This window comes from Protopterus annectens, chromosome 5.part0 (genome assembly GCF_019279795.1).
Source record: "Protopterus annectens isolate FY-2018-M chromosome 5.part0, PAN1.0, whole genome shotgun sequence".
NCBI lineage: Eukaryota > Metazoa > Chordata > Ceratodontiformes > Protopteridae > Protopterus > Protopterus annectens.
This window is the reverse complement of record NC_056735.1, coordinates 1,607,011,655-1,607,034,699: the sequence shown is the minus strand read 5'-3', so window position 1 is coordinate 1,607,034,699 and position 23,045 is coordinate 1,607,011,655.

The following is a 23,045-nucleotide window of genomic DNA, read 5'->3' as shown; positions in this document are numbered from 1 at the left end:
ATACATTTATCCCCTCCATTGTTTTCAGGAATGCCATGTGAGGTTCCTGAGTTTGAGAGGGTGGCCTGTAACATGCTACAAATTGCAGAGCAGTCTTGCCTATGGTTAATTGCACCTGGATGGTCTCCGATGCATCGTGCGTTGCCACCAACCTTGAGGTGTGGGTGTCCTTTATGAATATGGACACCCCCCCTCCTTTCTGGGTTTTGTCCGGTTTTTGGCGCGGAACGCATGATATGAGGTGAAACCTGCTAGTGCTGGGGTGCTCTCAGGAGCCTTGAACCAGGTTTCTGTCACAGCACAGACATCGATGTTCTCCATACTGAGAAGGGCCTCGAGTGCGTGCATCTTGAGATTGAGACTTCTGGCATTGAGCAGCATTACCTTTAGTTTTTTTACTTTTTTGTGTTCTAGGGTGGTAGGTTTAGAATTTGAGCCTTGCCTAAAAAGGCACTATGGGGTGGCAAGAGCCTTTGCCAATATCCGGAAGCCTAGGGTGACAGGTGCAAGCCGCCTCTTGCAAGCAGCGTGGCTTGTCCAGCATGTCATCCCAGGCAGACAGACATTGGATCCCCTTTGAATGACACCAGAATTTAAGCCAATTATTAAAGATGATCATCTTATCACTGTATTGTGGCATCATTCTAGGTGAAGGTAGGATACTGCTCAAGGTCAGGGTCATACCTGCCTGGGCTACATAATCAGAGAGCTCCTCAATGTCTCTTTTCATGTAGTCCAAGGAGGTACATCTCAGGTCGTTGACACCAGCGTGGACAATGACTGAGTCGTACTTGTACCTGCTGTTGAGAGACCTGAGTGCTTGTGTTATGTGGCGGATTCAAGCGCCCGACAGGCAGCTTACTGTGACCTTCTCCTTACTCAGTCTGGTGAGCGGGACGTCAGTGTGTCTGACTATGGAGTCACCTATGACAAGTATGTTCAGCATTTGATACATATGCTGAAGGCATACTGGGACTAGATATCGGCTGGCCCTGGCTTTGTTAATTGTGCTGTTTGCTGGGTTTTTATATATATATACACATATGCATACATCTATATATATGCATGTCTACATATATGTAATATATATATATATATATATATATAGAGAGAGAGAGAGAGAGAGAGCGCTATATATATATATATATATATATGTAGAGAGAGAGAGAGAGCGCAATATATATATATATATATATATATATATATATATATATATATATATATATAGATATATACCTATAGATATAAAAGAGAACGTAACAAATACATATATGACCAAAGGCACCATTAATGGGGGTGAGGAGGCCCAAGCTAAATATGTTTTGTAAATATTGATGTCACCCCTCCCCCACAGCAAAACAGATCTGCTCTGCAATACAATACCAACTGTTGCAAGTCCCAGACCCAGGACCCTACACAACATGGCCACAAGACGTTAACAGTAATCCATCCCACCTGTATGATGTCAGGATGGTATTAATAACATATCATGCAGTACACTCTGACCATAGGGAATGTACAATGTGGAAGCAATAAACATTCCAAAGATACATATATATACACACACACACACACACACACACACACACACACACACACACACACACACACACACATATATATGCAGATACATATACATATACATATATACAGATATATAGATATATATGTAACTACACATGCACTCACATAGATATGTATAGGAAGCTACATATTTAGAGGGTGCACACCATACTGAACAGCCAGTATTCCTACAGTTGCCACTTTATCAAATGGACAGTGTATGAATCACCCATACAAAAGACAATTGTTGCCTGAAACATACCCACAGAGAAGTCAAAGAATATGACACCACACACAGGTTTGCATACATAGGAAAGTTTTATTTGTGTACTGTCACAGTTGTATATGCCATGTCATATACTTGTTTATACTTTGAAATACATACGAACAGATTAATGCAACTCTCAATAGTTCATTTAATACAGTAATCTGAAAGCATAACATATGTTGCTGTCCAGGCCAAGGCCTGCAATTAGTACAACAGTAAAGACAGAATGGACCACAGGATAACAATCAATCAACAGTAAGTAATGCAGATGTATAGTCCAGCACTCTGTACGCAATCCCGAGGGGGAAAAGACGTAAGTTGACACAATGGGATGTATCTTTTACAAAACAATGCATAACTTGAAACCATCACAATCACACTAACAAACAGAACAGTCTGTATGGCAGTAAGCAGTAGGCCAGCAATTTTCCCATAGTGAAATGTACGGTAATGTACATCCATAAAACTTAAGGCAGCTTACTCCTGATATTCCTCACATGTTGTAACAGCCTAGGATATTTATTGTGCATACCCCCCATAGACTGACTTACAGGGACATATAACACTGTTACATACACTGACCTCTGGACTGTAGAAGGGCACACATGTCTTGTGCAGATGAAGCCCACATAGATATGGACCCAACCCCACAATATGTGTGGGGGCCACAACAGCACTGGAATGATGGCAGGAATGGCAGCATGACATAATCACAGGCCACAACATAACAAGCCCTGACTGCATGTCATATGGACAATGCCTGGTATGCAGGTGGAGGACAGAGGCTGAAACACAGGCCCATATGTGAAATAGTGTTGTCATACACTGAGAAAGTTGCTGTTGTTACAGAATAGTCTGCAACATACCCTTAGTCAGGAATATGAAGTCAGAAACACAAATGGATTTAGCCATTTATGATAGCACTCAACACACACAGAAACACACACACACACACACACACACACACACACACACACACACACACACACACACACACACACACACACACACACACACACACTCTGCCAGTGATATATCTGACACAAGACCTGTGTGGTGGACAGACAAAACATAACAGGCACACCTCTGGCCATCATGTGGATAGGCCCACGGTTGAGAGCTATGCAGTCAGACTGCATTCCATGTTAAACTAGTATGTACATACAAACCATGTAACACTGGTGCTGTAAAATGCATATAACAAAACTACTCATACCCTGTCTGTAGTTCTGGAACCTTATACAAATATGTAGCTGGCCTGAGTCTGCAAGTCCTCTTGTAAGAGGTATTGCTACCTGCTGTCTGCAACACTGCTGCCCACACACAGGAAGGATGTCCACCATATAGGAAAGGTAAAGGGACTATGCCCACCTGATGCAGGGATTTATAGTAGTGGGTTGCCATGACAAATTGGAAGTACTACACAGCATGCTGCATGCAGGTAGCAAGTGAAGAATACTGCCTGGTACAGAGGCCATCACCTGATCATGTGCATCACCTACACAATCCATGCTGCAATCTATTCAAAGCAGCTCAATCCATTTACTGGAGAGAGTGAAAGAGAGAGAGAGTGAAAAAAACAAACAAACTAAGAAAGAAAGAAAGCAGGCAGGCTAAAGGCCAAGGCAAAGGAAAAAAAAACCTTACAAGCAAACTATCCAGAACAGACATCATTCCCACAACAGGTATGTGAAGTATATATGCATGTAATTGACTGTAGTACTTGTTCCATAATAATGGGATAGACGATGTAGAATGATTTATATGTGACATCAGGTGTTGTTGTAATGATGTTCAGCTGAACAACTGCTATGGACAATAGAGCCTGTCCATGTGGGTAGTAGGCCATACCCATCAACTGTGCAGAGCAGCACTGACTGACAAGATGTAAGCTATCATAGTGTGTGTTGTGTAATGCAAAACATGTATATTACTGTGGTCAATAGCTGATGGTAGACGTAATGCCATTATGAAGGACATGTGGGTTCCAGAGCCCACCACTTGCTGAAATGCCATAAGTGTATAATAGGCTTACCTGCAATCTGTCCCTATATATACCCCCCTAATGTTAGGCTGTGTCCATATGTGGCTCCCGTCTGTGTTGTAGCAAGGCAGAACAGTGCAGCTGTGTAGGAAGGAAAGTTAGAGATTGTAGACCTGATGTCTGAATGTACTATATATATATATATATATATATATATATATATATATATATATATATATATATATATATATATATATATATATATATACATATATATATATATATATATATATATATATATATATATATGTATGTGTGTGTGTATATATATATATATATATATATATATATATATATATATATATATATATATATATACACACACACACACACACACACACACACACACACACACACACACACACACATGTATGTCTACAGATATACAGACATATATATATATATATATATATATATATATAAGCACATATATACAACATATCTACATATATATATATATATATATATATATATATATATGTGAGTGTGTGTGTGTATGTATGTCTACAAATATACAAACACACACACAACACACACACACACACACACACACACACACACACACACACACACACACACACACACACACACACACACACGTATATAAATACCTGTCCCCTATATTTGCATCACAGTGCTGCATGCTATGTGTGAGGTAACATCACACATATCAGTACACACACAAATATATATATATATATATATATATATATATATATATATATATATACAGCAGTAAGTGTGTGCAACATGGATGGTTATGTGACATGTGAACCCCTTGTTGGGACCACATTGCCCTTGTCTGTGATGGTGGGAATGGGAATTTGAGGAAGGATAGCAATTATATTTGTGGAGGTGGGTTGGTAGATAGAGAGGACAGCCTACAGGGGTTGTATATCACACATGTGGTGGGTAAACACCCTGGGTGGTGGGTGTTGTCTGCAATGTGGAAGCCCCATGGGCCCCCATATGGAAACAATGGGAACAAGGCCCCTTGCCATTGCCAGTTACAACAGCAGCTTCACAGCCCTGAATGTGTCTGGGCTGGAGGCTGAGCAGGAGGAGCATGTGGACCCTGTGACTGTGTACTGAGGGCCTCAAGGTGATGTAGCATATCCCCCAAGTCTCTGTGGAGCTCCCTATGCAACAGACCCTGGACCTGACCTCAGGTGACAGGATCATGTCTGTGTGTGCCCCCCGGGGGGGGGACATCATCCCCTGAGGTGGTTCCACCTGAAGGTAGGGCAGGACTACTAGATGAGGAGGCCCCAGGGTGGGTCCCATGTGTGATGTGACCTGGTAACATGGCCAGATGAGGTGGGAGAGGTGGTTCTGCTGGCAACTGTTCCCTAAACATGCTATTGTGCCACTGTTATCGAACATATGTGGGTATTAATAGTCCACACAATCCTGGATCATGTCCAACAGCATGCATAGATATCCCCAGTAACACATAACAACAGATGTGCAGCAATCACATAGCAAACAGGCCACATGCATATATGGAACCATAGTGGCCCTTACAATGGCATGCAAGTGACACTGTCCTTAACAGGCCAGCAATGGTAGTGTCCCCACAAGGAACATGGCTACAAACATAGCACAAAGCGTGGTACAATATGATAAATTTCCCAATTATAGGTAAGATGGAGCCATACATATTGAGTTGTGTGAACAGTTTGTTGTTGCAGATATGGTGGGGGGAGACAAAGATGTGTATTAAGAACTATGGTAACCTTGCTGTATGAGTTGCTCAGACCTGTTTCCATCTTTATGTCTTTCAGGCAAGATGTCACACGGCAGGTTACCTGTGTATTCAGTGGACAAAAATGAGGTCATCATCAACGACCTGGTACAGCACTACCAGGTGCTGTTTGGAAGGACAGCCCATGAGCAGCAGGAGAGGACTGCCTGTGGAATGATCTAGTCCACAGGGTCAATGATGTCGGCCTGCATAACTGCAGTCATGAGTAGGTCCGGCATCATTACAGCGACCTGCTTCTCAAAGTCCGCCGGCGTGCTGCTGCAGTCCGGGGGGGATCACCTCGCAACAGGGGGTGGGTCATGCCATCCATCCCCCCAGACACGTGTTGAGGAGCTCCTCACCAGCCCGCCCACACACGCAACAACTGGCGGAGACCATAGTGGAGGTGGGTGCTACCCACACACTGGCCGAGGAACATGCAGATAAGGCCGCAGGGCACATCAGTAGACCACTGTTGTGCATCCATCCACATCTGTACAGGTAGATCATGCATATGTGAGATGACATATATATATATATATATATATATATATATATATATATATATATATATATTAGTCTGTTGCTGTGTAGTAGTAATAAACAAATGTGCATAAGCTGTAGTATTGTGGACTTGTACTGATGTACTGTAATGCTGCACCCACCATGTACCAATGCTACAGCTGTGGCTAATGACATCACATCTATCACACTCTTATGTAGGTCCCTCTGGTATACCACCAAGGCAGCAGCCTGTAGCTGGTGAGTATGGTTCATGTTCATGCTTGCCAATACACCGGTCATGTAATGGCTGTGGTATATTCCATGCACACATCTAACACACCTACACATAATGCATGTTCTACATGTTTACGTATTGTTGCTGTTAACTGCAGTGCATCACAGTGGGGACCATGATGGTGTATCTGAAGGGTATGTCAGACACCTGCAATATAGCTAACATCCTGTCATTGCAAAATGTGTCCACAGGGATGAACATAATGGTGGGACAAATGGCCTACAGTAGGGATATGTGTGAATCATAACCCTTATACAATGCTACAACAGTGTATATACCAGTATTACAATGGCAACTCTTACAGATCTACACTACAGCATATCATAATACAGCAGTCCACAAGTCTTAAAACCTGCAATGTGGTCCCAACATGAGCAATGAGTGTGTAATATGGAATCATAGGTTAGGGCAGCAAATATGGGGAATACATACCTTCACAAACACTGGAAGCATATGTGTGCACACACACCAGATAAAATATAATGGAAGCAGCTGTTGAGGTATTGACTGCATGCATTTGTCATGGATATGCACCTTTCAGCAAGTACACATTCCCAATGTCACACCACGTATTGGTCTGCTGTCCAAGATGTTTGGCCATCAAATGTGCACACTTACCTGCAACAGAGGCAAGCATGGCTTGCCCACATCTTACCCATGGTGTGGGCTCCATACCCAGCATGTAGCTCGCATGAGCTGGACATGTAGCCATACCTAACCATTGCATATTCCATGGCAAACTGTGCAGGCAGTCATTTATGTGGCAGGGATGTATGGAAGAGGAATGATGTAGGAAATAAACAGACGGCCATCCAAGACAAATGATGTCACATGTAGCAAACTGGTCATACAGGCTGCCCAGTAACATGCCACAACACTGAGGGGAGTTGCAGGAATGTCTAGCAAGTATTGGCTGTGCATGTCCCATGTCAACAGTTGCCTAGACTCTGCAAGTGTGTGTCCTATGGGTTAGGGTAATCAGATCCGACAGTTGTACCACAGGAAACATCGTCCAGGCTTCTATACAGGTAGTGTATGCATAACAGAAGAGGTTCCCAAAAGCAGATCCGACAATTGTACCACAGGAAACATCATCCAGGCTTCCATACAGGTAGTGTATGCATAACAGAAGAGGTTCCCAAAAGTCAAGTGTTGCAATGTGTACTGGTGTACCATGACCACTTTGGAAACCTACAGACAGCATCATGTAAGATACATGTGCTGCACAGCCAATGCCTCATCCCACCTCAGGCCCACCATCCCTATCTGTACTGTGCCAGTGCACATCTGTATGTTTGCCATTCATTAGCTGGGACTAGGCTGTTACATGTGGTGTTCAGTGTTTGGGACACTGCAAACTGACACACGTGTAGGCCACAGTTGTCAAGCATCTGCAAAAGGGCTGAAGGCGGGGAGTGGGTGTCATTAAGGCACAGCAGTGCACTGCAGCAGGGATCCTAAGGATGCTATGAATGGCTGTATCTGCACACTGTCATGTTCAGTAACTGGGGCAGATGTAACCCTGACCCCATAGCAATAGTGATGGCAGTGTGTGAACTCCAAGGGATTTGCACATTAGTTGACCTTGTAATCATGCAGGGTTGGGGGACATGTGTAGGCCTGACTGATCATATACTGGCAAATGCAGATGGTCCATGCCAGTATACGCCTGCCAGGAATAGTGACTGCTGTAATACACATAACAGTAGGTGCAACAAACCGTCATGATAAGGGTGTGCACACATATCCACCCACAAAGTGTATGCATCGCGGTCAGCACACCTAACACATTTGTTAGACACTGCATTTGAATGTACAGGACATATGTCACATATCAGGCTCATGTAATGTTAACATATGCATTGATGTGGTCCCATGGCATATCAAGGAAGAGTGTGTCATATCAATAAGGGTGTGTACACTCTGCATAGCCATGGTAAGATTTGATGGTTGTCAGTGTAATAATATTGTATTGGCCATACATGCACCACTGATGTTGAGATCTGTAAATCAGATATCAGGCATTCACAAATGACATATGTCCACATATCATCCCAGGTATGTGTTGGACAAACACATAGGGGCTGTGAGCATTAGAGCAGACATGACTGATACATAATACGCATTCAGCAATGGTTTGTACGCCTGTGAGTTATGGTGCACAGAACATGGCAGGGTGCAGAATAGGTGCACAGTAATACTGTATACATGGGTGCAGTGTTATCCAGGGAAAGCAGCATCACCTACTAACACAGCCCATGCATCACACACATGTACACTGTTGCTATCATGGATTGACTATAGCTGCACTGCATGCTGTTGAGTACCATATGTTATGCATGTTGACAGATGGGTAATGGGGGGGTCCTGTATGTACTATCTTTGTGAATCTTCACTTGTAGGTGTGTGTGTGTGGGGGGGGGGAGGGGGGTTATTTTGTCTGCAAGTGCAATCTTGGTGGAGTGGAGGAGGGTTGATGCATGTAGGATGTGTGTGCATGTGTGTGTGTGTGTGTGTGTGTGTTTGTGTGAGTGTCCATGTATGCACATGTGTGATTGTGGGGTTGTTCATACGTCAGTACTTCCCTTTGGAATCATGCAGTACATGGACATGGACTGACATATGAAACACCTGGTATACTTGTCTGATATGTAATCACAGGACAGCTGATAGTATAATAAGGTCTGTAGCATGGAACATGCATTGGGAGGGAAACAGGTTTACCGTTAAAACTGCAATAAGCAGAAAGGTGAACAACTACCTACGTATGCAGCACTACAGATGCATTGGGGAATTACTAGAGAGCACCAGGGAGTGTATCCATATATTACTGTTGTCCACATAATAAGTTGATTGAGCAGCAGATATTGCATCTGCTGAGCAATAGTTATATATGACACTACAGTGCGTGACATTATGGAGTGAACATAGTAGCCCCTAACATATGGGGGCCATGCTCATGATGTCCGGACAGACCCAAGGTGAACACTGGATGGCAGCAGTGAGGCCTTGTAAAACCTACTCCAATCAAATCCAGTAGGTAATGGAGTAACATGTCTTGTGTTGTAATCATTTGTTTAGGCATTTAGAAGAATGATATGTTAATGAGTGGTATTAATGATTGTATGTTACCAAGTGTCATGCAGGATGGGGAACTTACGTAAATAAACATGGGACTATCTGTAAACTCAGGGACAGGTAGGTATTATGATGGAATTACAGGGTGTGTGTGTGTGTGTGTGTGTGTGTGTGTGTGTGTGTGTGTGTGTGTGTGTGTGTGTATGTGTTTGTGTGCACGCACTGTTATGCAATGCCGTACAGGTCTTAAATTGCATTTCTTGTTTTCCCCTCACAGGTGGCGAGGTGGGTTAGGGTCCCTCCTGCATGCAATCTGATGTTGGTGTCCAGACAGACACCGAAAATGATGATAGGACTGTTGAGGCTCTGGCAGTGATGTCAGATGCCGAAACTATGCCATTGTTTGACATCCCCCTATGTTCCACCCCAACCCCACACACAGTCCCAGTGCCTATAGATACCCCATCACCAGTGGCCATAGCAGAGGGACAGTTGGCGGCTGGTGGCAGTGCACTGGAGAGTATGGCATCTATGCCTGCTGTGTCTGGACACAGCAAGCATAGCTAGATGTCCAGCATGGCACCACATAGGCAGATGTACCAGGGTGCTTGTGGGAGGGCCGCTGGTCATCATGCCCCTTGTAGAAATGTCACAACTGGTACCACCAGACACATGTTTCAGACTGTCATGGGGGTGCAAGCACTTATGGAACTGTACACCAGACAGGGTCTGAGGCTGCAGAGGCCTGCTCTCTCATCTGTAAGTGACAACATCCATGTACTTGCAAGTGCCCTTCATAATTATACAAAGGTCATGGATAGATGGTTGGGTGAAATGGTGGGCCTCAGCCGTGGCTCTTCCATGCTAGAACATGTGGTGGGAGTGGGCCGACGGCCGCTTGGATGTAGGTCAGCAACACCAACAGCTGGTGGTCGACAAGGACATGCAAGGACACTAAGATGCTCCCGTAGTGGCAGTACCAGCTCCAGCACTGCAGGGGGGAGCTGTCCAGACCACACTACAGCAGGCCATGTGCACATAGCCCTGACCAGTCCCAAGAGATACCTGGCTCGGGACCTGGTTCCAGTGGACATATGTCATCATCAGAGGATAGTAGCACATTGAGGCTTGTACCTGGATGTGCCCATGGAACCCTTGGCAGGCACAGTCCACGTGTGCATGGCCAGAAGCTGTGAACTGCACACCCTGGCCAGAAGCTATGAACTGCACACCCTGCCAGGTATGGTCTGCAGCTGTCCAAGAAACACCTTTATAGGGCAACCACATAGCAGAACTGTGTGCATGCATACCCACACACTATACAAACACACCTAGGGCAACTCCATTCCTACACACATCACATCACTACGCCGATCTCAGTGAATTACATCTCTCACCGACACACATGGTGTCAAAAGTATGGCCCACCCTTGGTCTCTGCCAAACCAACAACACAGCCTGTGCATATGATGATACCTGTGCCACATCCCTGTCATCTATATCATTGATGCAGGGACAGGCTAATATGGTTCTGATGCACATGGTGACTGTACTACAGTGTACCAATGTACTGCTATGTAACATGTTGTCAGCAGTACTGTTTAATGCTTACATGTCAGGTAGTGTAGCTGTCCAGCCATGATACATTATAGCTGTTAGTTACACTGAGTGATTGTGGTCTCCATAAATGTTATCCTTTTGTGTTGTAGGTGTAATGTGTCAGCAGGAGGATGGTCTGCAGTCATATCTCACAAGATGTTATGACACTGTGCTGACACCATGGCAGTCACATATTCTGGGTACAGTTGAACACATGTGACAGGTCTGTATAACAGTTACTGCCTGTGCCACATGGTCAGGTAACCCTCTGGGACATGTATAATCAGCAACCTGAAGTAGATCCCTTAACATACACGCACTCACTTACTTGACAACACTAGGACTAGACCCCTACCTAGGTATATAGTGCTACTGATGTGTGTGACTTTAATTCCACACACCACACAGTGTTTAGGATGAAGTGTATTCCAGGTTACATGTTACATGCAGAACACCCCCAGGCATTGGGGGATGTAATGGTTGCATATGGACAATACATAGTGTGACATACTGTCATATACCCATTAACAGACACATAACAGGCAGACACACATCCAAGAAACCTGGGCCTATCAGTGCTAACTTGTCAGTGTGTCCAATGTGTTACAGGTAGGCTGCACACAGCACATGCATAGCTGGGCTGGATTGTGTTATCAGGTACCTGTATTGTTGATGGTGCAGTGGTGACCATACAGCGGTACATGGGACATGTACCATGAGCACCATTGTGTAATGACAGTGTACACAGCACCCAGACTCCACTGTGGATATTGTACACAGTGGGACCCATAATGACACTCTGACATACCCACCATCACACATTGACCAGGACTGCGATACAACCCATTATGCATCCCAACAGTGGTACTATGGGGATATGCATCTAAAGCACATGCTACAGGCACAGTAGGGTGATGCATTGTCATGCCCCTCCTATGGGCAGCAACATCAGTATCCATAATACTGTGTGACAATGCAAATTGTAATAGGAGTATGTGGCTTTTGAATGCTGTACCCTATAGATATACACACATACACACACTTGCCAGAACTCAGTGGGTATCCCATGCCTATCAATCCATTAGTACAAAAGTGTTGTGCTGGTACTGCAAGGCTCAGGTAGCCTTTAGGCAGAGGAGCGTAACAGGGTACATGTAATGTCTGGTACAGCAGCAGCCACATATACCTATGGCGATGGATGTTGCGGTGGGTGTGAAGGCCCTCATGATATTCCCAACTACAGGTGTATTAACACACAGACCTCAGTAATGCACACGTACACATTTGTCAGTAGTGAGGTGCATTGCTGCAGGTGGTCATAGGTGTGTACCTGGCTATTGTCCATGGAGAGATGGAAAGTATAGGGGATGTGTGTACAGTGGTATCATGCCACTTGCCATGTGCCAGCAGGCAATCTATCTACAGACACCACTGTGTTAACTCTCAGGGTTACAGTGACATGCATCAGCCAATCCTCTGGGTGCCTCCTGCAAATGGTCAGTGAGGTGATCCAGTTGACATGTATGCAACATGTATTACAAAACATGGTTTGTGTCTCTGTTGGAGACCTGTACCCAAGCATGTTCTGTTGACTATGGTAGTGTAGTGGAGGCACCCATGGCATGTGGTGTGTACAGGGTGTTGTGTTCTATCTGTGCCAGTTATAACACAGCTGGTCAGACATGTCAGTGACAGTCAAGCATAGGTTGCCTCTATGATACCTGCCATCTGCACATCTGTACAGGGACTGACAGACATCAGCTTGCCAACTAGCTATGCAGTAGGATGAATGTGTCAAAAGATAGATGTCTGACACCAATATGTATGCCATTACTACATGTCAGCAGCCCTCACTGACATGTGCTATACCGACAGTAGTCTACAGTTAATTTCCACATGTCAGATTACTATTCAGTAGGGGATATATACTGTGACACAGCTCACACACCAGGACCACGAGTCCATCTATGCATGCAGGGGTGCTTGTTGCCAGTACTACAATTATCAATCTACTCTTGCTTGGGAAAGCACTGTCAACAGTAGTAATGGCATGATACTCTACATGCCAGTGTGATGGTACATTACCTGGGATACTACCTTTGTATGTAACACATTCACATGGATAAGAGTGATGTACAGGTCTTGTATACTCAAGTGTCCCAGACATGACACTCGCACCCCTTGCTACTATAATGACAGCATATAGCCGCATGTTATGTACATGGCATTACATACACTTATTACAGTTGTCATTACCCTGCTAAGTTAGCAGACTGGGATGTGAGCACTGGTTACCAGGGTTAAGCCATGCTTAGCAGGGGTCAGCATTGCTGCAATATAACAGCTAAGCACATTTATGCACTGGTAAGTGAAGCATACATTGTGTAAGTGCCCGTACATTTAACCGTACCTTAGCACCGCTTATCTTCACACAAACTCACGCAAACATGGTTAAAGCTGCTCAAAACTGCCTTAACCACTCTGTATCCAGCAGCTCTTGTTCTGCCCAGCAACACAATAAACAGCTCTTGAAGGTCTTGAACCCAGGACCACGTACACTATAGCACTATAGTCACAACAGTTAACCACTACACCATGACAGCTGTGTAGATGTTATTTTTCCAAAACATCTGTCAGTAGACATATTGAATAGTATTGAACAATCACTGTGACTTCTACAATTGTATACTACGTTAGTGATATTACTGTTGCATCACATGTTGTTATATCTAAATATACACATCAGATACATACAGCGTGATACATCTGGGAAGGTATACACAACATTAATGTTTATACATGACCATGATATGGATATATACATACATATACATATCTAGATATATGTCTACATGTACATACACATTTATTCACATATATGTATTTATACACATCTGTATAGTGCATCATATATATGGCAATGTATAGATCTCTCTGTTTTATATATATATATATATATATATATATATATACATATATATATATATATATGTATATATATGTATGTACATCATATATGTACAGATATACCTATTTATGTCAATATATGTAGATATCTATAACTATATTCGCATATCTAGGAGTGGCGTACTGCAACTGTTGTCCCACTCCACAAAGGCGGCGCCTCTATGGACCCTGGTAATTACTGCCCCATAAACTTAACAAGTCTAGTCTGCAAAGCTATGGAGAGGATCATAATGGAGCTCATAAACAAAGATATAGGGGACTTGCAGACATTGGACCCGACCCAGTTTGGCTTTGTCAAGGGAAGATCATGCCTTTTGAACTTGGTCGACTTCTTCGAAACAGTCACCAAGGCCATTGATGAGGGAAAGGCAGTCCATACAGCCTACCTTGACATTGCAAAGGCTTTCGACACAATACCCCACTCGGGTATTGTAGAAAAACTTACCAGCTTAAATGTAAACCCATATGTCACAAGATGGGTTGCAAACTGGCTTAAGGACAGAACCCACAGGGTTAGAGTTGCTGGCGCTGTGTCAGACTCCAAGCCGGGTCACAAGTGGTGTCCCACAGGGCTCGGTCCTTGGCCCCTATTGTTTGGCATCTACTTCTCAGAAGTACAGGCCAACATGGGAGGACTTTGGCTGACAAAGTTTGCAGACGACTGCAAACTGGGCGCCATAGTGGAAAGTGCATCGGACACGGATATCCTTCAGAAGGACTCACGGAAACAGATAGCTGGTGCCAGAGCCATGGCCTGAAGTTAAACGCCAAAAATGTATAGTCATACCCTTCGGGAAAAACAAGGTAACCCCAAGCTACCATATAGGTGTCAATTCACTAAGCACAGAAGGGGTTATCAGGGACCTGGGGACCCAGGTTGACAGTGGCCTTTCTTTTGACACTCACATTGCTAAAGTGGTTAGAAAGACCTTCTACATTGCCCACCTGATCATGAAGGGATTCACATCCAGATCTAGTGAGGTCATTGTTCCCCTGTACTCTTCACTTATCAGACCAATGATCGAGTACAATGCCCCATTCGGGATGTATCTCACCCGACATCTACAGCAATTGGAGAGACCCCAAAAGTTCCTCACCAAAAGGATAAAGGGACTCCAAAATCTGTCATATGCTGCCAGATTGAAGAAACTCCAGCTCTATTCAGTCGCATACCGTCTTCTCAGAGGTGACATGTGCCTGACATACAAGGCCATGTCCAACCCGAATTAATGGACATGCTCCACCTCAAAAAATCCAAATCCACCAAAACCACTAGAGCAAGCGACTTAAACCTTAGCACGGATATAAATAGGATGTGCTGGAGGGATAGATTTATCACTCAGAGACTCCCTATGCTGTGGAATAAAATCCCGGTCCATGTGAGGCAGAGCACCTCGCTGACTCTGTTCAAGAGAAATCTAGACCTGTGGATGGGAGATCGTAGGTTTACCCCGGGAATCATCTCTGTGTCACTGCTGGACAGAGGCACAACAAACTAATGGGCACAATATTTTTTCATATAAGGGGTGGCGTAAGCCACAACAATTTGGGCTAGGCTTATAAATGCCTTGGGGTAGATAGCCTAGTATAAACCTATGAACCTATGAACCTATGTATAGACATATATAGCTGTGTATATGTATATATGTGTTTGTATATATTTATTTATATATATATATATATATATATATATATATATATATATATATATATATGTGTGTGTGTGTGTGTGTGTGTTGCTACTGTAAATGACAAATTGTTCTGTGGTGTAATTTATATAGACTTTGATAACATCATACACAAAATAATGATCAAAACATCAGAACAACTATTTACCAATGTAATTTTGATAAGATGTATAACTGCATGGTTTACAACTAGGACATGGCAAAGACACATTAATTGGACAGGTGACTCCCTTGGTTACAGTCAGGGTGTCCTGTAGAGCTCTCACTTGGGCTCCTATCTCTTTACATCTTGTCTTTCTGATCTTTCATTTGTGGTGCTCTATTATCTACATGCAGGTAACTTTAAATAGATATAAAAAATAACTTGACTAATTCAAACCATTTGGGCACAGGAGAATAATATCTTAATATATGTATCAATAGCAAAGCCTATTTTAAAGACATCGATAGAAAGATGAGTATTTAATATAGCACACAGTCCCCGGGATTCATGAAGCTTGCGCCAGGCGCAGGTGTAGCGTAGGTGGTATAATGCCAAATATGGCCCCTGAGCGATTCAGGAATGATCCAATTCCACATGCACTACCAGCTTACGCCAGATCTGCGCAGCTCCCGGTGTAGGTATGCAAATCACCCCATGCGCAGTACTGCTGCATACAAATGAAGGTACATAACGATTCATGAAGTGGCGTAGGCATAGCGTAAGCCTACAGAAATGTAAACCAAAAAAAAAAAAAAAACGGTTTACATGTTGACAAACAGAACATCGTAGCCTTGGAAGTGGACCAGACTCATATATTACAAAGTTAACATATGCCAGTGCTAAATATACAGCCAATGGCATAAGAAAATATGCACAACACATACAAAATGACATTTAATGTCATGGCCACAGTAACGCAAAGTACAACCATAGCGTGCGCAAACGGGAACACAAGGAAAATATATACAAATGTCATAAAATAGCAATGTAACACAAATCATGATTTCACCATAATAGTCAATGGTATGCATGCTACACCACAACCAAGCTGTAAGGGTTGCTAAGGGCCTGTGACAGTGTTCAGCATGGTAACTATGAATTAATAGTCAATGCCATGCAAATGAGGCAAGTAATAGTGAATTGCAAACGTCCCGCCGGCCTAAGGAAAGGATGTACAATATGGCACAGCACTACAACACCGAGGAGTGGTCTGGAGGAATACATGACATCAGCAGTGGGGTGTGCCACTGCAGCTGTAAGCACATTGGAGCAATGCAAATCCAGGATGCCTGTTGCTAAGCAAAGCCGCAGGACAGGGGCGTGGATGTAGGTATAGCTTTGCTCAGCTGAGAACACACATGGTGCCTGAAAGCGCATATGTACGTGGATGAAAACGTGCCCGAATCCCAGTAAGCAGACTCACGCGCCGTGCACTACAGCCCAAAAAGGAAGTTTAGGGAAGACAATAAGGAAATGCTACAGTAGGATAATTGGAGTACAACTGAGCAATTAACACCTATTAACTCACAGTGGGCAATTGACACCAGTTAACAAGGCTGCTAGCAGCAACCTGCAGAACAGGATAGGGAGGTGTCAGATTGCAAAGAAAAGAGAAGTGTAACCGCCGAGCAAAGCAAACCTACAGTAAATTGGCAATAGAACACATTTCGCAAGACAATCCTGGTTCGGGAAAGTACAAAACAAGAAAGCAGGCTGCTGGATGCATGCTAGACAATGGGAGGGGAATCGTTAAGAAAAGTGGAGGTAAGGGCAAGAGGTAATCCACGGCAGCTAAATGTAATTTAACACCAAAGGCAGCACAATAGCAGTATCTGTGGTAAAACACAAGATACCCTGCAGCTCCGAATGTACATACACACCCTATGACATCATCAGTGTTCAAAGCACAATAGTATAAAGTGTGAAGGCACCTCACACACACTTGTGTATTCCCAAACACTGCACCATCGGTGAAAACAGACGGGGAATTTTGCAATGTACTTGTTGGGAGCTGCCATAGCTGTGATTCATCAGCATGTGTTGGAGACTGAAGGTGTTGTGGAGGACGATGCTGACAACCACCTCAGGCCCCGGAGGAGGAGAAGAGTGTTCAGACCAAGGGTAACCTACCAGGGGCTACATGATCTGGAGATAGTAGATCATTACAGGGTGGACAGGGACATCATACAGCAAATAGTTGAGCTGTGCCAGCCACACCTGAGAGACAGAAACAACAGAGGGGAACCCATCCCAGTGGAGACGAAGGTATGTGTAAGCCTGAGAGTACTAGCCACAGGTACCTTTCAAAGGCCAACTGGAGATATCATGGGGATCTCACAGGCATCAGCAACCAGGGTACTCCACCAGTTCCTGGATGCCATGTTACCACATGCCAGTGAGCATATATACTTCCCCCGAACTCAGGAGGAGCTGGCCAGCAATATGCATCTCTTCCACCATGTGGCACACTACCCGGTGGTACTGGGTGCAATAGACTGCACGCACATACATATCAAGTCACCACCCGGAGACCATGGTAGGCACTGCATAAACCGCAAGGGATACCACTCCATCAACTACCAGGTCATGTGCAATGCCCAGGGCATTATCACAGATGTTTGTGCTAGCAGTCCTGGAAGCTACCATGACTCCCATATCTGGCATGCCTCACAGCTGTATCAGGTATTTGTCAGGGGGGACATCCCATATGGCCACCTTGTGGGGGATGCTGGCTATGCACTGGAGCCATGGATGATGACTCCCATCAGAAATGCACACACACCCATGCAAGAACGCCATAATGAGGCACACGCACAAACCAGAATCATCATAGAGCGTGTGTTTGGGATGCTGAAATCATGGTTCTGTTGCTTGGACATATCTGGTGGAGCCTTGCAGTACTCTCCAGGCATGTGTGTCCACATCTTCATACATAATATGATCCTGCGGAAATAGCTGCAGCAGGGACATAATGGTAAAGGCCCTCACAGCCCACCACAATTGCCAAGGCCATCAAAGGCACAGAGGCATTCAGACCATGAACACCCTGTGCCAGCCCCAGTAGGCAGACGGAGGCATGCCCAATATGCCCACGCCTTGGCAAACAGGGAACGTATAGCACATACACTGACAGTGTAGGCCCCTACGGACTGACACACTTCTCCACCTGCACACATAGTGAAATGGATAGCACACACACACACACGACCACCTGCAAATTGTAACAGACGGGGAATTTTGCAATGTACTTGTTGGGAGCTGCCATAGCTGTGATTCATCAGCATGTGTTGGAGACTGAAGGTGTTGTGGAGGACGATGCTGACAACCACCTCAGGCCCCGGAGGAGGAGAAGAGTGTTCAGACCAAGGGTAACCTACCAGGGGCTACATGATCTGGAGATAGTAGATCATTACAGGGTGGACAGGGACATCATACAGCAAATAGTTGAGCTGTGCCAGCCACACCTGAGAGACAGAAACAACAGAGGGGAACCCATCCCAGTGGAGACGAAGGTATGTGTAAGCCTGAGAGTACTAGCCACAGGTACCTTTCAAAGGCCAACTGGAGATATCATGGGGATCTCACAGGCATCAGCAACCAGGGTACTCCACCAGTTCCTGGATGCCATGTTACCACATGCCAGTGAGCATATATACTTCCCCCGAACTCAGGAGGAGCTGGCCAGCAATATGCATCTCTTCCACCATGTGGCACACTACCCGGTGGTACTGGGTGCAATAGACTGCACGCACATACATATCAAGTCACCACCCGGAGACCATGGTAGGCACTGCATAAACCGCAAGGGATACCACTCCATCAACTACCAGGTCATGTGCAATGCCCAGGGCATTATCACAGATGTTTGTGCTAGCAGTCCTGGAAGCTACCATGACTCCCATATCTGGCATGCCTCACAGCTGTATCAGGTATTTGTCAGGGGGGACATCCCATATGGCCACCTTGTGGGGGATGCTGGCTATGCACTGGAGCCATGGATGATGACTCCCATCAGAAATGCACACACACCCATGCAAGAACGCCATAATGAGGCACACGCACAAACCAGAATCATCATAGAGCGTGTGTTTGGGATGCTGAAATCATGGTTCTGTTGCTTGGACATATCTGGTGGAGCCTTGCAGTACTCTCCAGGCATGTGTGTCCACATCTTCATAGTATGTGCCATGCTACATAATATGATCCTGCGGAAATAGCTGCAGCAGGGACATAATGGTAAAGGCCCTCACAGCCCACCACAATTGCCAAGGCCATCAAAGGCACAGAGGCATTCAGACCATGAACACCCTGTGCCAGCCCCAGTAGGCAGACGGAGGCATGCCCAATATGCCCACGCCTTGGCAAACAGGGAACGTATAGCACATACACTGACAGTGTAGGCCCCTACGGACTGACACACTTCTCCACCTGCACACATAGTGAAATGGATAGCACACACACACACACGACCACCTGCAAATTGTAATGTATAGGTGGCCTACTGTGTGAATCCTACATAGGCAGCCCTCAACTATTGCACACACAACAGCTATTGGAACAAGGAAAGTCAACACCTGAACAGTGAACAAAGCTAACAGCATATGTTGATACTGTATGTATAGGTTCCTAGGTACATCGGTAGGTACATGCCCAATTGTCAGAGGCCATTCAGCAGCCTAGGAAAAATGTGTCTGCTATCCCCACCCCATCGGTCAACCAACTGTCCCTCTGTGGAGCAGAGTCAATTGCGGGATCCACGTGTGTAACCACTGTTCCCCACCTACTCTGCATGGATTCCCCGGTGTATTAATGAGGGCCTCCATATAATGTAATTAGGGATGTAGTGCCAAAGCATGGGGAGTACCCAGGTATCCGCCACCCCAGTATTCTCCAGTTATGGTTGTGTCAAGGTGTAGCACAATACAGTGCGTGGCTCACTCTGACATAGATTCCCAATGCTGGAGCACATCCATTAAACATCACTTGGACATACCATGAAGTGGTATCATCCATATGTAAACTAACTGAGTTACACATTTGACTGCAGTATGGAGGAACAGCTGTAGTACAGTCCACATACAAAACACCATTAACACCATTAACACCTGTACAAACACCAGATGACCAAGTGGTAAAGTCACTGACTGTGTCGTGTATGTACCCGGCTCCACGTCCTGCAAGGTCTGTTTTGTAATCCCGATGGCATGAATGATGGATGTTGGATGTAGGTCATTAGAGCACGTGTAAGCACATGTTAGCGGGTTTATGTGGCGGCAAGTGACGGTAAGCCTAGTTTAAACAAGACTACATGGATATGCGCAAAACAGGTCTAAGCTTTGCCGAATTCCACACAGATCACAGTCAAGGATGTCCAGAACAGGTGAAACCAGCATTATTCACCCATGTACTAACAGTGCCTGCTCTGAGAGGTAAAATGACCACTGGCAGGAGTAGAACACTCAACTATGTACACAATCACCTACTACTAAGCTACCCGAGATGTACCAATGGCAGGTGTGTATTGTGACAGGTTAGAACACAAAAGGGCGGGATTCAGCAAACAGAATACACTGCCATATACCCAACGAAAGGTGTGTATACTCTCTCTCCTTCTCCCTGTATATATATATATATATATATATATATATATATATATATATATATATGGGATAGAAAGGGTGATGATGTATGTCGATATATACGGAAATACATATATCTGCGAATATATAGACAGGTTAACAACATGTACACAACCATGGAGGTACAAATGAATAGGATACTTCCAACTACTGAATGCTTTACATACCGACATGCATAATCATGAGGCTTAAAGGCCGAAAGACCACAGTACCGGAACAGTATAAACGCGAGTAATATTATCACAATGTTAAGGGACATTTAGTTATTGCTGCCGGTGCTGCGGTCCAGGTAGGTACTGTGTTTAAGTGTGGTTCCGATTGCTGTAGTGTGTGTAAGTGCATGTTGAGAGTGCGGTGTGTGTTTCCGAGGGACTGTAATGTGTGTGTGAGTGTTTGCATCGTGGGTCTGTTCGTGCTAACTCGGGGGTAGATTATTACAGTAGTTGTGGTCATACGGTTACCACCTGTCCCACTTTGAGAGGGACAGTCCCTCTTTGGCCAGTTGTGTCCTGACAACAAATATTAAAAAGGGCAAATGTACCGAGATTGTAGGACATACTGATGTCCCATATATTAAGTAATAGTTGCATGAAATAGTTATATCCGTCTCTCAAATACATAAATTGTACAAGAAACATAATAAGCAGCTAAAGTGCTACAAGAATAAGGTTTAATTTAGGGCAAAAGTAAGTTCTATCCTTTGTACTAACAGTGGGTTTGTGTTGGCCTCTAAACCCTGATGTGTGCCCTGCAAATGTCCCAATATGGCCAATTGAAAAGGTGGCAACCCAAGCCAAAGAATTGGAGTCACCAGCACAACTGCAATGACTGCAAATATTTGTGACAGAAATACACAAGACAGCTTTCATGTAGCAACAGTTCAGTACATATCGATGTATTTCGGAGGGATTGAAGGATCAGCATCACCTGCATGCTATATAGGAACCAATTAACAATGGTTTAATGAATAAGCCTGCAATAACCATAGTATTAGTCTACTAAATGACAGGTCTTCAATTAGGGAAGGGGCCCCCACACACATATGGAATATGTATAAATGCAGTCCACACAAACCTTTATCTGCTATGTACACCTACCTACATCTGCCCCACACCTGAAACAATTGCAATACAGACTGTAATAACATCACAAACATCCACTCACTCAATGACATCTGCAGAAGTGTTAACATACCTTGTGAGAGACACACTTGTAATGGCGCCATGTGAAATTGTTGCTGTTGTACAATGGAACAGACGCCAATGTTACAGGTTTTGTTTGCAATAGTCTTGTATCAGATGGTTGAGATAACAGCTACACTCACATGTAGAACTATTTACTCTAGCCGTCACACACAATCCACGGGGGACATGAATTCAAAGTATCTGTGTCTCTCCATATAGCTGTTGCAATTCATCACAATACAATATATCCAGACCGTCTCCCTTGAAGGTAGGGCAAAAGGACAACGCCCAAGTGGAGTATTCAATTATACACCACTGTTGCCATGTAACTGGCCAATGGAGTAGCTGCACAGCTGATGTGCATGTAATAATTTACTCCGGAACACCAATTGGTGGCAGGATACCACATGTTACAGGTATCCACGTATAAAACGATGGCTTGCCATACATTCAAACCGTATGCTCCCACCATTGAATCTTGGGGTAAGT